Genomic DNA, 16211 nt, shown 5'->3' with positions numbered 1-16211 from the left:
GAATAAACGCCTGAGAGAGTATCATTTCCCTCAGGACCAACTTTTCAAATAAAGCACCAGGAACCTGGGTTCAATTCTAGCCTTGGGCAACTGTCTGTGTGGAGCTTGCACATTCTCCCTCTGTCCATGTGGGCTTGCTCTGAATATTCTGGTTTCCTTCCACAGTCCAAAGATGTGCAGGTTAGGGTGGATTGGCCATGGTGAATTTTCCATCATGTCCAGAGAAATTCAGGAAATTAGATTAGCCATGGTGAAATGCAGGGTCACAGGGATAAGGTTGGGTGTGTGTGTGTGTGTGTCATTGTCTTTACACATTCAGTGCAGATTCAATGGGCCCATTAGCCTCTATCTACACTGTAGGATTCCAAATGTGATTTTGATTCCCTGATTCCCTTCCCAGAAACTTTCCAATAAATCCAGCTGAAAGTTTAATAGCACTTTGATAGAGAGAGGGAGGGTGAAGCAGCTAATGGATGAACAAGGACGAGTGTGGAATTTTTTTTTAAGAAATAAGCAATTGTTTTTCAGAGAGTATTAAATGCAATCTTCGCGGCCAGCAATGTCTGCCCTGACCATCAATCCAAGTCATGCACTTCTTTTGATCAACCACAAGAGGGAGCTGTTTCTAGACACAGTCAAGTAGCAGCCACTCCATCACTTGGTCTGAGATTCAAATAAATTGAGAGCTTTTATTTAACGAGAAAAATATGGATTTCCCACTTTATCCTCCTTTCCACAATCTTCAGTTAACAAGTACAACATACAGAGCTGCACCTCTCAGATGACAGAAAGATATAAAAGAGACACCAGGACCACGGACAGGGGATGAAGGGGAGTCAGAGGTACTGAAGTGACATTCTGAGAGATGAGACTGATAGCAGGAGTTGGCAGAGAGCATGGATCGGGCAGGAGTGCTATCTGTGGCTGTGGATCTAAAACTTATCAATAACAAAAGCATCCTTCAGCGATACCCTCAACAACATAGAATGCAATGGTTTGAAACAATCTGTAGACAACGCAACCATGTCATAAATGTTAGAATTTTACACTATGAAGTGTCGCAGGAGTCAGGATCAATTTCCTTTGCAAACTTCTGCTCTCTCTGAACAATTTAAGCCTGCTTACGCTTTCAAGCTGCTCTTGGCTCTCTATTCTCTCAGTCTGAATCATAGACAATTCACAACCAAGGAGGCCATTTAGCCCATCATGTCTGGAAATAACTCTACAACAGCCAGTATCCCATCACCAAGCCACTCTTTATTAACAGATGCATAGTACTTGACACTGACCCAGCTCCCTCAGAGCCAACTCTCAGAGTGAACAGAACCTCTGACTCTCCTGTTTATATCTGCCAGCCAGGGCTCCCTGATTGGACCAGGTTAACAGCCCCAATCAGGGGACTCATATTCTATAAGGTCTAACTGGCTGACTTGTTAAAACCACTACAATGTCCGCACTGATGAGAAACAATATTGCATTGCCCCATCTTTCTGCACCAGACCTGTGATTTTTTTTTCATATTTATTCATTTGTGGGATGTGGGTATTGCTGGTTGGACCAGCATTTATTGCCCGTCCCTAGTTGCCCTTGAGAAGGTGGTGGTGAACTGCTTTCTTGAACTGTTGCAGTCCACCTGCTGTGGGTTGACCACAATGCTATTAGGGAGAGAATTCTAAGATTTTGACCCAATGACAGTGAAGGAACGGCAATATATTTCCAAGTCAGGATGGTGAGTGACTTGGAGGGGAATTTGAAGGTGGTGGTGCTCCCATACATCTGCTGCTCCTGTCCTTCTAGATGGAAGTGGTTGTGGTTTGGAAGGTGATGTCTGAGGATCTTTGGTGAATTTCTGCAATGCATCTTGTAGACAGTAGACATTGCTGCTGCTGACCGCCGGTCAGGGAGGAAGTGAATGCTTGTGGATGTGGTGCCAATCAAGCCGGCTGCTTTGTCCTGGATGGTGTCAAGCTTCTTGAGTGTTTTTGGAGCTGCACTCATCCAGGCAAGTGGGGAAAATTCCATCTCACTACTTACTTGTGCCTTTCAGATGGTGGACAGGCTTTGGAGAAGTCAGGAGGTGTTTTATTCACCACAGTAACCCTAGCCTAGGACCTGCTCTTGTAGCCACTGTGTCTATATGGTGAATCCAGTTGAATTTCTGGTCAATGATAACCCCCAGGATGTTGACAATGGGGGATTCAGTAATTGTAACACCATTGAATGTCTGGTTAGTAGCTAGATTTTCTTGTATTGGTGATGGTCATGGACTGGCATTTCTGTGGCACAAATGTTACTTGCCACTTGTCAGCCTGGACATTGTCCAGATCTTGTTGCATTTTGACATGGACTGCTTGAGTATCCATGTTGAGGGCCTGGAGCCACATGTAGGCCAGACCAGATAAGGATGGAAGATTTCCTTCCTTGAACGACACTCATGAACCAAATGATTTTTCCAACAATCGATAATGATTTCATGGTCATCAGTAAATCCTTAATTCCAGATTTTCTTTTTATTGAATTCAAATTCCACCACCTGTCATGGCGGAATTCCAAGCCGCATCCTCAGGACATTACCTAGATCTCTTGATTAATAGTCTAGCAATAATATCTCTCGGCCATCACCTTCTCTTCTATAGGTCATGGTGTCTCAGGTTTGAAATAGGCTATTTTATACACTTGGCATTTTCCTTCAACTCTACATCCTACTTCCAAACACCAGGAGAATTTACCTCTTCCCTCTTTATCACTATTCACTTCTCTGACCTCCACCATTCTGTGGCCTAAATGAATGGTTTTATCACATCCATACACGATGAAGTCCACCTGCTCCAAACGTCTGCTACATCCATACCTGCTGCGCTCCTAGCTAAGCTATCCCCGTTTACTGAGTACACTGGCGAATACCCAACAATGTGGAAAATTGCCCAGGTATGTCCTGTACACAAAAAGCAGGACAAGTGCAAACCCAACCAATCACCTTGCCTCCATCATAAGGTCAGAATTGGAGCTGTTTACAGATGACTGCACAATGTTCAGAACCATTTATGATTTCTCAGATATTAAAGCAGTCCAGGTCCAAAGGCAATTCCGGGACAATATCCAGGTTTGTACTGGAAAATGGGAAGTAAGGTTCACACACCATACTTGCCAGGTAATGAATTTCTCCAACAATAGGAAATATAACTGTCATCCCTTGACACTTCCTATTGCATTAATGTCACTGAAACCCCACTATTAACATTCTGGGGGTTACCAGTTACCAAAATGTGAATAGACCAACCATGCAATACTGTGGCTACAAGAACAGGTCAGAAGCTAAGAATACTGCAGCAAGTAACTCACTTCCTAACTCCTCAAAGTCTGTCGAACATCTTCAAGGAACAAATCAGAATGTGATGGAACATTTCCCATTTCTCTGGGCAAGTGTAACTCTAACAAAACTTGAGAAGCTTGACACCAACCAGGAAAAAGCAGCCCGCTAGAGTGAGACCACATCCACGAACATTCACTCCTTCCATCACTGACACTTAAACAGCAATGTGCAGTATCTACAAAGTGAACTGGAGAAATTCACTGAAACTCCTTAGACAACACTTGCAAACTCCCAACAACTATCACATAGAAGGACAAGGGCAGCAGATATATGGGAACACCACCACCTGTAACTTCCTCTCCAAACTACTCACCATCGTGATTTGGAAATATATTGCTGTTACTTCACTGTCGCTGGGTCAAAATTCTGGAATTCCCTCCCTAACAGGATTATGGGAATAAATATAACTAATGAACTACAGTAGTTCAAGAAGGCAGTTCACTATCACTTTCTCAAGGGCAATTAAAGTTAGGTAACCAGCAAAGCCCACATCCCCTGACCAAATAAAAGAAGACCAAAATTGTGCACAATACTCTAGCTGTGTTGTAACCAAGGTTCCTTACAAGCTTCACATAACATCTCTATTTCACATACATCTGTATCTCTACAGCAAAATTGTAGACCCTATTTCACCTCTCATGTGTCTACAACACAAATGTTATCAGGCAGGCTAAGCTGTTCACACTGAGGAATGCAGATAATGGAGGAAAAATAGGCTCTCAGCCATAGGCTGTAGAATAAAAAGCATTTTTCACTTCCTTCCCCCTTCACACAGAGGCAAGAAACAAAGGCAAGAAAACATATGCACGGTATTGTGCTTGGAGAAGCTGAATGTCTTTGTTCTTAATCAAAAGAAAGTGTTTTCCAGTGAATGAAAAATAAAATCCTTAGTAGCTTTTTTTCAATTGTTTTCCTTGTAACCACTTTCTTTTGCATCAATTCATGTACCACAACCATGAGGGAGCAGGAAACATACTTTTTAAAAATAACCCTATAAATATTGGTAACAAAGAGAGGCCTTGGAGAGATTTCTGGTTTTCAGTCAAATGGCGCTTCTTAATGTAAGCCTGCAGGAGACACTCCAGTTAGTGTACAGAGGACAGCACTGGGAAATCAGGCAGGATTACTGCCTAATGACTGATGCTGATAAGTGCAGTACTGGATAGATACAGGATTAGAACATGTATAACCTTGTCCATAATATCAATCCACCATCAAATATCCTGTTACCAGTGTTCAGGTTGAGACATAATGGTTGGTCGTCCAGATGAGACTACAGATCAGAAAGCAATTAATTTAATTTTCTATAAGCATGAGACAGAGAAGGACAAAAGCAGTTTTATTGTTCATATTTCTTTTAAACTCGAGGGTCATCACAATCTATGATCTTTATCCCTGCACTCATGAAATTACTTTGCCCTAATCAAATTTCATAGTTGGCATTAGTCGCAGGTACAGTAGAGAACTTTATATCAGCTTATCTTCAGCAAACACCTGTAGCTCCTATTTGCGCAAGACCAATGCTTGCAAATAAACAGCTTCAAGGTCAGCACAACATGTCTAACAATCCCAGCTACAATTTGATGGGATTAAGGCAGACATGAAAGAACACATAAGAGAGCAGCAATAATCGGCTGGGTCAGTTTAATATTGCACTAACAATGACTGGACCATCTGTAGCTTGTTGGGCTTCATATATACTGACCTTTCCTATAATTTTGCAACAAATCTTTCTCCTTGCTTCCTTGACTGGAGGCCAGTGTCACATGGGCCAGCCGCTCTTCTTCACACAGTGACCGTGCTTGAGGCAAAAGTGAGAATGTCAGCAGGATCTAGAACCAAAAAGGGTACACAGAGAGCACAAATGTAGTACTCACATTTGGGGGTCTTTTGTCTTGAAGTGAGCAGGGACATGAAGGAGGTCTCCAAAGTTATAAAGGGTTTGATAGTCTGTGTGTGCAGTAGATATTTCTGCTTTTAGGCAATCCAAAACTAGGCATCATAAATATGACAGTCAGTAAGAAACCAAACAATGAATTCAGGAAAAGCTTTTTCATCCAAGGAGTAGTTAGAATGTAGAACTTGATACCACATGGAGTAGTTAAAGTGAATGGTTTAGCGGCCTTTAAGGACTGCTAAATAACTACATGTGAGAGAAGAACATGCTGATTTTAAGAAGCAAGATGGGATGTGGATTCATGATTTGTGAGCAATGCTAACAAGCTTAGCCTATGTTATCATCCTGAACAATTTTGACGCCTGAGAGGGGAAGGGAGTTGATTCAGGATTAGGATGATTTAGAATGAGATGGTGATGTTGTAGTATCATCACCTGCAATCATAATACAACTAGAAGGATAATGACAGCACATACATGGAAATGCCACCATCTGCAAGATCCCCTCTGAGCCACTCAACATCCTGGCCTGGGAATATATCGCCATCCATCCGTGTTTTGGGTCAAGCACCTGGAATTCCTTCCCTAATGGAATCGTAGGTCTACCTGCACTACACGGACTGCAGCGGTCCTAATAAGCAACTCACTGCCTCCTTTTCAAAGGCAGTTAGGGATGGAAACAATGTGGTGCAAGCTAATGCTATGGGGTTATGAGTTCAAATCCCACTAAAACAGCTAATAGAATTTACATTCAATGAATAAAAATCTGAATAAGAAGCGTCAGTACTGGTAAGAATGACAACTGTAATTGATTGTTGTGAGTCTTCTGACTCAGTTCAAGTGCCAGTAGGAATGGGTAACAAAATGCTGGTCTCGCCAGTGACACCCACATCCCCCATGAAAGAATAAAGATGAAGTGACATTGGGACATCTGTTGAGAGTTAGGAACAAAACTGCTAGTTTTGACCTTCCTGAAGCATAGGAGTATGGGAGGTTGGACGAAAGGGCCTTGAATAATAAAATAGGGATGGGGAAGAATTGCAGGGAAGAATGATCATTTCTCACTCTGTATTTTCTAATGATGATCCCTTTGCTGCTGGTCTCGTGAAAAGGTAAGTCCAAAAAAAACAAACCAGATGAAGCCGAGCAACACAGAATTGATGGGGTAAGCAGTTCTGGAGACTTACTTGATTTGTGGGTGAGACTTGCAAAAGCTTTCCTCAAGGGATTGAATGAAATAAAGTTAGTTTTCATATATAATATGGAAGAAGATTAAGTGAGTGGATGGAGTCCACAATAGAATAGATTGTATCAGGGTTGCAGAAGGAGATTGATTGTATGTGCTGGGTCCATGACAGAGAAAGAACAAAGAACTTAAAGTTAAATCGAAATGCCCAAGTCTTAGAACTTCTCAAAGCTGTTCACAGTTAATAAATCATGGTTGCTATGGAGGCAAATGTTGGAGCTGCTTAGTGTGGATTGAAAATTTGAAAATTAACAATGAGATAAATGACCAGTTACTCCATTTTTGAGGCAAGCAAGTTTGTGAGAGGATTTGATAAATGTTGAGACATTGACAAAATAAATTTTTAGTAGACTCATCAATCATCTTCCTTCTCTGTTAATCTGTTACACATGCCCTTTATTCTATAGGAAAAAAAAAGTTATTTTGTCAAATCTTTGAACTTGCTTGAGGCTTATTAGTTCTTTACAGAGGTGATGTTTACTTCTGTGCTCATGGACTGATTTCCATGTTATGAGTGAAAGAAAAAAATTTGGAAGGAGAAAAAAAGTGGGGCAGGAAATCGGTGATCTTTGGGAATGGGCAATCAGTTCTTTTCTGTACCTGTTCAGGTTGATGCTCTTAAGTGCAGTGAAATGTATAGAGAAGTGACGTCCAGTTAAGTAACTTGCAGGTTAGTCATGGGTTATCACCATCCCTGAGAGCCAGCTTGTGTGTTTTTTTTAATCGTCCACAGACTTCGCTTCGCTGTGTTTTTGTTTCTCTGAGGAATAACTGGCTGGGGAGGTGTTTGGCAGGTTGGGAGAGAGCAAATATGATATACAAGTCTGCTTGGTCTATGAGAAATGTGAAGACCAGCTATACTCATTTTAATCTTTATATGCTCACACCAAGACAGTAAGAAGCGATGGGTAGATGTTTATGGATAAGCAGGTGTAAGGAAAGGCTATTTAGACTCATTGTTCTGGCACATTAACTCTGTCATAATGGCATCATTTGTAATTTGAATAACTCCAGTGTTTTCTTTGTCTCCACTGCGCAGACTATTACAAGCTCTGAGTGAAGGATTTTTACCTATTATCTGTTTCCCATTAACTTGCCACCAATCCCATATAGGTTGCTACTTTCTAATCTTACTTTGAAATAATGTCGCAGGTTTGCCTGAATGGATACTCTAACCTTGTCAGAAAAACTGTCTGCCTCCTCAGCCACCTACAGGGTCAACGGCTGAGATTGGCGTTCGGACTCTCTGTGACAGCTTAATTGGAATTCAGCCCACACGTTAGGTCACTATTGAGTGGTTCAAGATGAGACAATTATTCAAGCAACAATTTGTTAAATATTTCAGCAAAAAGAGAAACACCAAAAAAAAAGTGGTTAGAAAGCTCCCGCTTTCTCAAGGACAGGGGTCCTTCAACACATCAGTACATTTGTCAGGCAATTTTCTTCTTTGAATCGATGTAAAACTGACACTCCCTGGGAAAAGGTTGTGAATGTCACTCAGCTAAATGTAGGAAGATGGCAGGTTCAGCCCACAGAGTGCTGAGATCTGCATTACCCTCGGACTTTGAGATTTAAGTGGTTTCCATTAAGTAACTCTGTGCTATTTATAACACCCATATATTGTACTCTAGTACAATCAGGGACCATTAACGTCACACCCGCTTTGATGTGGATAACAAGCATAAATTGACACCCTGCATACGTTATATGTGCGTAGAAGAATATTCAAACGCAGTAAATGGACATTAGGCCTGATTAGACCCACCACATTCAGTCCCTTCTCCCGACAGAAACACATCCGATCATCTCTTGACTCTGTCTATACTGCCTACTTTAATTCAGGTAAATTATTCATAACTCTGTACGTTGCATTTGTAGTACATCAGTGAAACCCATGCCCAACGTGCAAATCCCACATGGCTTATTGCAGCACCAAAGAAAATGTGTCAAGTTTGTGGAAAAGTGAATCTAACTGAGGTGTGATACTATCACCTCCTAATCACCATCAAATCTTCACTGCCCTTTGTATGAAACAGGCACACTCACACAACCACTTGCACAGTCAAAAACAGGCAACTGAGAGTACTCAGGGCACATTTTCATATTATTCTCATTTCATTTCCAATTAAATCTTGCATTTTTAGTTATCCCAAAATTGGTGAGGACTGTGAGGCTATCTACCACAAAACATCCAAGTATGGGCTTAATCCGCACATTGATTTACTCAAATATTAAAATGGTTAATGAATTGTGCTTTACTAAAATGTTTGTGCCCATAAACAAACATACTGATAAGCAAGTTCATTTACTAGAAAGAAAACTCTGTGTGAATTATGATCTCTGGTACTGTTTGTAAGATTTTGAACCTCCATACCTTTAACTTCTTTCTCTCATTGTTCTACATTAAACTTTTGCTCAGGTATTATTTCACCTTCTTTATCTGTCTTTATGCATCTCTTCAGTTGGTCAATGACGGTGGATACAGGCAATGCTAAAAGACTATTTGATTTTAGCGAGACACACAGCCCCGTCCTGCTGTCACTCAAGATTCTCACAAACACATACACCTTCCAGGTGATGCCACTGTAAAGTCATTTCAGTGAGTTCTATCTCTCTTCTAGACCATTAAGAAGTATAGTTCTTGTGCTGTGTTCCTTTCTGAGATCAGGTAGCTCAGGCTAGTAAGCCAAGGGAACAAACCTGGAGCATTTCAGTATGTCTGATTCAATAAATATATACATTAAGCCATGAGAATAATATTTTCTTTCAAATGTACTACATCTTTTATTCATACAAAGGTCAAGGGCTTGAATTTGAATCAAAGAAGAAATGACAGTTTATTGCAGTAGGATGAAAAACACAGTAACATAAATGTCCTATGCTATCTTGGATGAATAGGTACCGTTAAAGACAAAGACTTAAAAAAAGCAAAGCTTCTGTTCACTGGAGTGGAGAAATGTTCAAAATTTTGGAACAGTTAAATAGATTAAAACATTCTTCTCTCTGAATGACATATCAAAGGGGACATAAACTCAAGATTAATATTAGCAGTGAAGAGGGTGAGAATGAAAGGCATGTTTCATGCAACTTGTGTCGGAATATGAAATGTGCAACTCTATGGTCTTTGAAGCTGCTTATCGTGGCATTTAAGAAAAAAAGTCAAGACATTTGGAGGATGATATCAATGAGTCAAGAAAAAGAGCTAGCAAATGGATTTAGGTGGGAGGTCCTACTAGGTCAGCTTTGCTTTGTGTTGAAATTCCTGATTCTGCAAGTACATTGATTCATAAGAAACAACAAATTTATGACCAGATAGTCACTAAATGGTGAATCCGCTCACCCGTCCTCAACCCCTCCTCCCCGCCCTCCCCACCATTAACTTGACACTCTTTCATTTTCATATCAGATGGTGTAATTTTCATGGTCTTGTTGAGCTGTTAAAAATAATATTTACCTGCCCTGGTGGGATCTGAACCAATGTCCCCAAATATTAACCCAGGGTGTTGAATTACAAACCAGAGACATGACACTTACACCACAGTTTCCCTTTAAACGCATGGGACAGGTAAAGAGTTGTATTCTCAGTCTTTCTCCCGTTAGGAGTTCACATGGACTTAAACCATTCTGGAATGAACAATATCCCAAATATGAGTCATTGAGTCATACAGCAACTAGTATGAGTATACAACATACTAGCATACAGTCCAACTCGTCCATGCGGACCATGTTCCCAAACTAAACTAGTCCTACCTGCCTGCCATTGGCCCATATCCCTCCAAACCTTTCCGTTCTTGTAGTTATCCAAATGTCTTTTAAATGTTGTAATGGTAACTGCATTGACCCACTTCTTCTGCCAGTTCATTCCACACACTAACCACTCTCTGTGTGAAAAGGTTGCCCTTTATGTCCTTTATAAATCTTTCTCTTCTCACCTTAAAAATATGCCTCCTAGTTTTTGAACTCTCCCACTTTAGGGAAAAGATTGTTTCTATTCACCTTATATATGCCTTCATAATTTTATTAACCTCTGTAAGGTCACCCCTCAACCTCCTATGCCCCAGTCAAAAAAGTTCCAGACTATCTTTATAACTCAACCTCTCCATTCCCAGCAACATCCTGGTAAACCTTTTCTGAACCTTCTCCAGTTCAATAATATCCTTCCTATTATAGGGCAATCCAAACTGCACACAGCCTTCCAAAAGAGGCCTTACCAACCTCAACATTACATCCCAAGTCCTATACTCAAAGGTTTGAGCAATGAAGGCAAGTATGCTAAACATCTTCTTAATTGCCCTGTCTACATGTGACACTAATTTCAAAGAACTATATACCTAAACCCCTAGGTCTCTCTGTTCTACAACACTACTCAGGGCTCGACCATTAATTGTATAAGCCCTGCCCTTGTTTGTTTTACCAAAATGCAATACATGGTATTTATCCAAATTAAACTCCATCTGCCATTCCTCAGTCCATTGTCCCAATTGATCAAGATCTCTTTGTAATCTCAGATAACCTTCTTCACTGTTCACTGTATCACCAATTTTTGGTGTCATCTGCAAACTTATTTACCATGCCTCCTATATTCTCATCCAAATCATTCATATAAATGACAAACAAAAGAGGACCCAGCACCGATCTCTGTGGAATACCATTGATCACAGTCTGAAAAACAACTCTCCACTACCACCCTCTGTCTCCTACCGTAAATTCAATTTTGTATCCAATTGGCAAACTCACCCTGAATCCCATGTGATCCAACTTTACTAATTAGTCCACCATGCAGACCCTTATTACTAAGGTTCAAGTAAAGTTGGCTTTAATAAAGTCCAAGTAAACAATGTCTACCACTCTGCCCTCATCAATCGTTTCTCTTATTTCCTTAAAAAAAAGTTTGTGAGACACAATTTTCATCGCGCAAAACCTAAATATAATTTCTTGCCTCTCCTAATGCATGTAAGTCCTATCTTTCAGAATTGTCATGGCATTTTGAAAGTGCATTTCATTCTTCTTCAGCAATACTTTCACTCTATGTACTTCTCTTTCAGCTTCACCATTGGTTTAAGGTACATTGGTGAGCTGGTAGTTTGGAAGAATCCAAATAATGCTGGGAACTCACTGACGTGCTCCTTGATGAACTGAGAGTTCATTGTCTGAGGTTTTACAGTCTGGGATTCCATGTGTTGCTAAGATTTCCTTCAGTAGGCCTTTGCTGCTTCAAATGCATTTCCCTGCAGTTAGTTGACTGTATCTATCTGGAGTAGGATTCCACAACCATCAAGAACATCTTACCTCTGCATTTGAAGGGGTCCGAGATGTTTCCATGATCTTGCTGGAAAAGAAGATGAAAACAACAGTTTTCGTGTCTTCTGATGATGAATACAACAAGTATTACAGCCTAATGTCATGCCTTCTAATGATATTGAGAAACCCGGCCACCAAACAGTTCTGTGATACCCATGAATTCTTGGTACAACCATTGCAGTATATCAATTCTCAGGGTTCTCACAAATACCAATCTATTATCATAAATGAATAAATTATCCAAAACACTGAAATATCCTCTCTGATCCTAGTACGAGATTGGAATTGTAGAATCATAGAACAGAATAATAAAGTTCCTTCAGTGAGGAACATTCAGCCCATCAAGTCCAAACTAACCCTCTGAATAGCATCCTAACCAGATCCATCCCATCCCTGTAACCCTGCATTTCCCATGGATAATCCACCCAGCCTGTATATCCCTGGACGTAAGGGCAATTTACCAGGGCCAATTCACCTAATCTGTACATCTTTGGACTATGGGAGGAAACTGGAATGCCCAGAGGAAAATCACACAGACACGGGGAGAATGTGCAAATTTCACACAGTCACCTAAGGCTAGAATCAAACCTGGCACTGTGAGGAAGCAGTGTTAACCACTGAGCCACCATGCCTCTAATTATGTAAAATGAATTCTGGTCATTTTTTGAAGCTGTACATAATGATTAGAACATGTTCTTCATCCAATTTCTGTGCACCTCCGATTTAATTAAGTCACTGAGTTCTTGCTGGTTGTAGATGTTGTCAATGTAAAGATTTTTACCTTGTCAATAAAATCGATATCATCTTGTCCATGCCTTGCGAGAAAAACAGCAAAGCATCCATTGCTGTTTACCTCATATAGAGCAGCCCAGTGGCTCAGTGGTCAGTGCTGATGTCTCACAGGATATGGGTTCGATTCCAGTCCTGGGTGACTGTGTGGAAGTTGCACATTCTCCCTGAGTCTGCATGGGGGTGCTCTGGTTTCCTCCCACTGTCCAAAGCCATGCAGGTTAGGTAAATTGACCATGCTAAATTACCCACAGTGTTCAGGATGCCTAGGTTAGATGCATTAGTCAGGGGATTTTTACAGTAATTGGGAATGGGTTACTCTTCAGAAGCTTGGTGTGGACCTGTTGAGTCAAATGACCTGTTTCCACACTGTAGAAATTCTATGATTCTGTTGTTTTGCACCATCCACATTCTGAATTTTAGTACTTGTGCAAGCACTTTTTCTAACTGCGTAGGACCTAAGTGCCACAAGCCTAAGTAGCTGTTAATCCTTCCTTCCCTAACACTAAATATCCCTACTCTGTCCCTGTCAGTAAATGGGATGCATCATGAACTGGTCTACAGTTTCTGTCCATCTGTATCTGAAAGCATATAGCTTTTAGTAGATGCATCTGCAGTAATGACAATGGGTCACTGTGGGTCATAGTGATTGAAAATACCAGATTTGGATGGCGCGGTGGCACTGTGGATAGCACTGCTGCCTCACAGCACCAGGGACCTTAGTTTGATTCTCACCTCAGGCAACTGTCTGTGTGGAGTTTGCACGTTCTCCCGTGTCTGCATGGGTTTCCTCCGGGTGCTCCAGTTTCCTCCAACATTCCAAAAATGTGCAGGTTAGGTGAATTGGCCATGCTAAATTGCCCGTAGTGTTAAGTGAAGGGGTAAATGTAGGGGAATGGGTCTGGGTGGGTTGCTCTTCGGAGGGTCGGTGTGGATTTGTTTGGCCCAAGGGCCTGTTTCCACACTAAGAATTCTAACCTAAATTATATCAAAAATCTCCTCGATTTTCCCAAAAGACCTCTACTATGCTCCTTGTCATAGCAGCTGATGCAGTGGCTTGTTGGATAAGAAGTTGGATAAGAATGTCCAGTCCTGGTTCACAATATCCATGAATCGCTGGAGAATCTCTTTCACTGCCCATGTCCACTCGAGCTGTGTTCTCTAGGATCACACGCCATTGTCTACAGCCTCCCTGAACCATTTGCAATACAGAAAATGGTGTTGGTATTCTGCCCTCACCCTACACTTTTAATACTTGGCATGGGTTATACAAAGCAGAACAGAAGATCACAGCAAGTCAAATGGTGCTGTAGACTAAAAACCTTGGAAGGTACAAATATAAGGGTTTATCAGTGTGACTCTGATCCACATAATCTTCTGACTGATTCCATATGAGTGAAAATATTATGCAAGTCCTATCTTACTATATCTAGTATGAGCTGATTTGTTTGATAAATGGCACTTTGCTACAGAATTCAAATTCAGAAACACTCCCACATTTAGCAGTGGTTTACCTAGCAGTAATATTGGCCACAATGGCAGCCTCATAAAATAACTGTAGCCATCAAACAAGGAATAAGGGAAGATGAGTCAATCCATCCCTTCTCACCTGATCATAACATTACATAGTTCTAGGTGGCTTCTGGCTCAAAGGAATGAAGGTGATGAACTCAGGCTCAGTCAACAGCCACATTACATGATTGCAGCAACGTGAAAACTCCACCTTCAACACTTGAAATCTTGTCAATTCACATACTGCCGTCTCAGCTTTGCAGGTCATGGGAAAATAACAGGTGCAGACCAATGATTGGAACATCTCAATCAAGAGTTTTGAAATCATGATACACATGGTTGCCACCACAGCAAACTGTTCCTGCGATTGACGCAGACGAATGCAGCACTGTCAAGGCTGACACTTTAATTTCCTGGTTCTTTCTTTCGCCAGCCTTAATAGCATGTGACAGCAAACCTCTCCTCCTGTACCACAAGCTGACACTTTCAGCAGCAACACCACAACTCCGATTGTCTCATTTTCAATAACTGCCTGCCAGAGCCTTGTGTAGCAAGATCATTTATAATATCACTCACCTGAGACAGAGTAAATGCTCTGAGGATGGATGAGGATTTTAAGTCAATGCAGAAGGGTTGAGGAGCCGTTGTTGACTGTGAGGACCAGCTGGGAGGTAAGCAGATCAGCACAGCAAAGAAAGAGTGCTAGAATTTTGGATGTAGTAAAGTATTAAGCTGAGCAGCAAATAATCCAGACCAGGGCATCACTTATATTCCAAGCTACAGTGGAGGTTTTTAACATGGGGTGCACAATACGTAAACACAGATATAAGTTTTTTTGATTGAATGGAATAAACTAGTGTTTGTGTTCCATGTCAGCCTTCACCTTCAGCCTTTTCATCTAATCAGATCAATATGTTTGTCCAGTCCTTTTATCCTCCATGTGCTTATTTATCTTCATCTCCAATATATCTGTTGCTTGTCTCAGCTTTTCCCTATTATAGTGATTTTCTCATCGTAACCACTGTCTTAGTAAAGAAATTTGCTTAAGTCCCTTTGGATTTATTAGTGACTATTTTACATTTATAGCCTCCAGAAACACATGGTCGTTAGATTTATATCTGTGTGGTGCTCCACTATGAGCATTGGATCTTCAGAATTTATTATCTAGGTTTATTAGCATGATTTCCACTGATGTATGCAAATCTAAATCATATTTGCTGCTACAATAGTACTGTTTCCCTTTTAGCAACTTGCCCATTTGCCAGTGGGTTTCAGGGAACGTGTCAATGTTTATACAGCATTCCCAGGAGTGTACTGAAAACAACAAATGCTAGAGATCAGAGTGGGTCAGACAACATCTGCGGAGAGAGTAAGCTAACATTTCAAGTCTCGATGACTCTTCAGGTGACTTCTCAGGTGAAGTGTGGAGGAGGCAGCATTTATGCTATAGTTGGGTTGGAGTGGAGAGGTGGGGAAGAGACCTGGTGTGGTGGTGGTGCTAATACCTCTGGTCTGTGCATAAGCATGACCCCGACCTTCCCGTAGCTGGCCATTTTAACACAGCATCCTGCTCGCATTGTCTACCTATCTGTCCTCGGCCTGCTGCAGTGTTCCAGTGGAACAACTGGAGGATCATCTCATCTTAAGACTAGGCACTTTACAGCCTTCTGGATTTAATATTGAGTTCAACACCTTCAAATTGTGAACCAACTCCCATTTCTTGCCTTTCTTTCAGCTTTACTTGTTTCATTCTCTGTCACCCTCTCTCTCCTCCCCTCACCTTGGTGGGAGTCTGCTCTTGCAAGTTTGGCAGTTAGGCACACCATTCTGCCATTCTCACATTCTGATCACTTATTCTGAACATCTTTTCTCCCCCAGCACCTGACATCTACTACCCCCCACACTCCCACCCCCAACTGCAACATAAGTGTTGCCCCTACACACTTCACTTCAGCTCTGAAGCATTATCTAGACTCGAAATATTAGCTTGTTCTCTCTCCAAGGATGCTGTTTGATCCGCTGCGATCGCCAGTTGTTGTTGTTTTCAGTAGATTCTAGCATCTGTAGTAGATAGAACACAGAACAGTACAGGCC

Source organism: Hemiscyllium ocellatum, chromosome 39 (assembly GCF_020745735.1).
Source record: "Hemiscyllium ocellatum isolate sHemOce1 chromosome 39, sHemOce1.pat.X.cur, whole genome shotgun sequence".
In the NCBI taxonomy this organism is placed as follows: Eukaryota; Metazoa; Chordata; class Chondrichthyes; order Orectolobiformes; family Hemiscylliidae; genus Hemiscyllium; species Hemiscyllium ocellatum.
Note: the sequence above shows the minus strand (reverse complement) of the source record.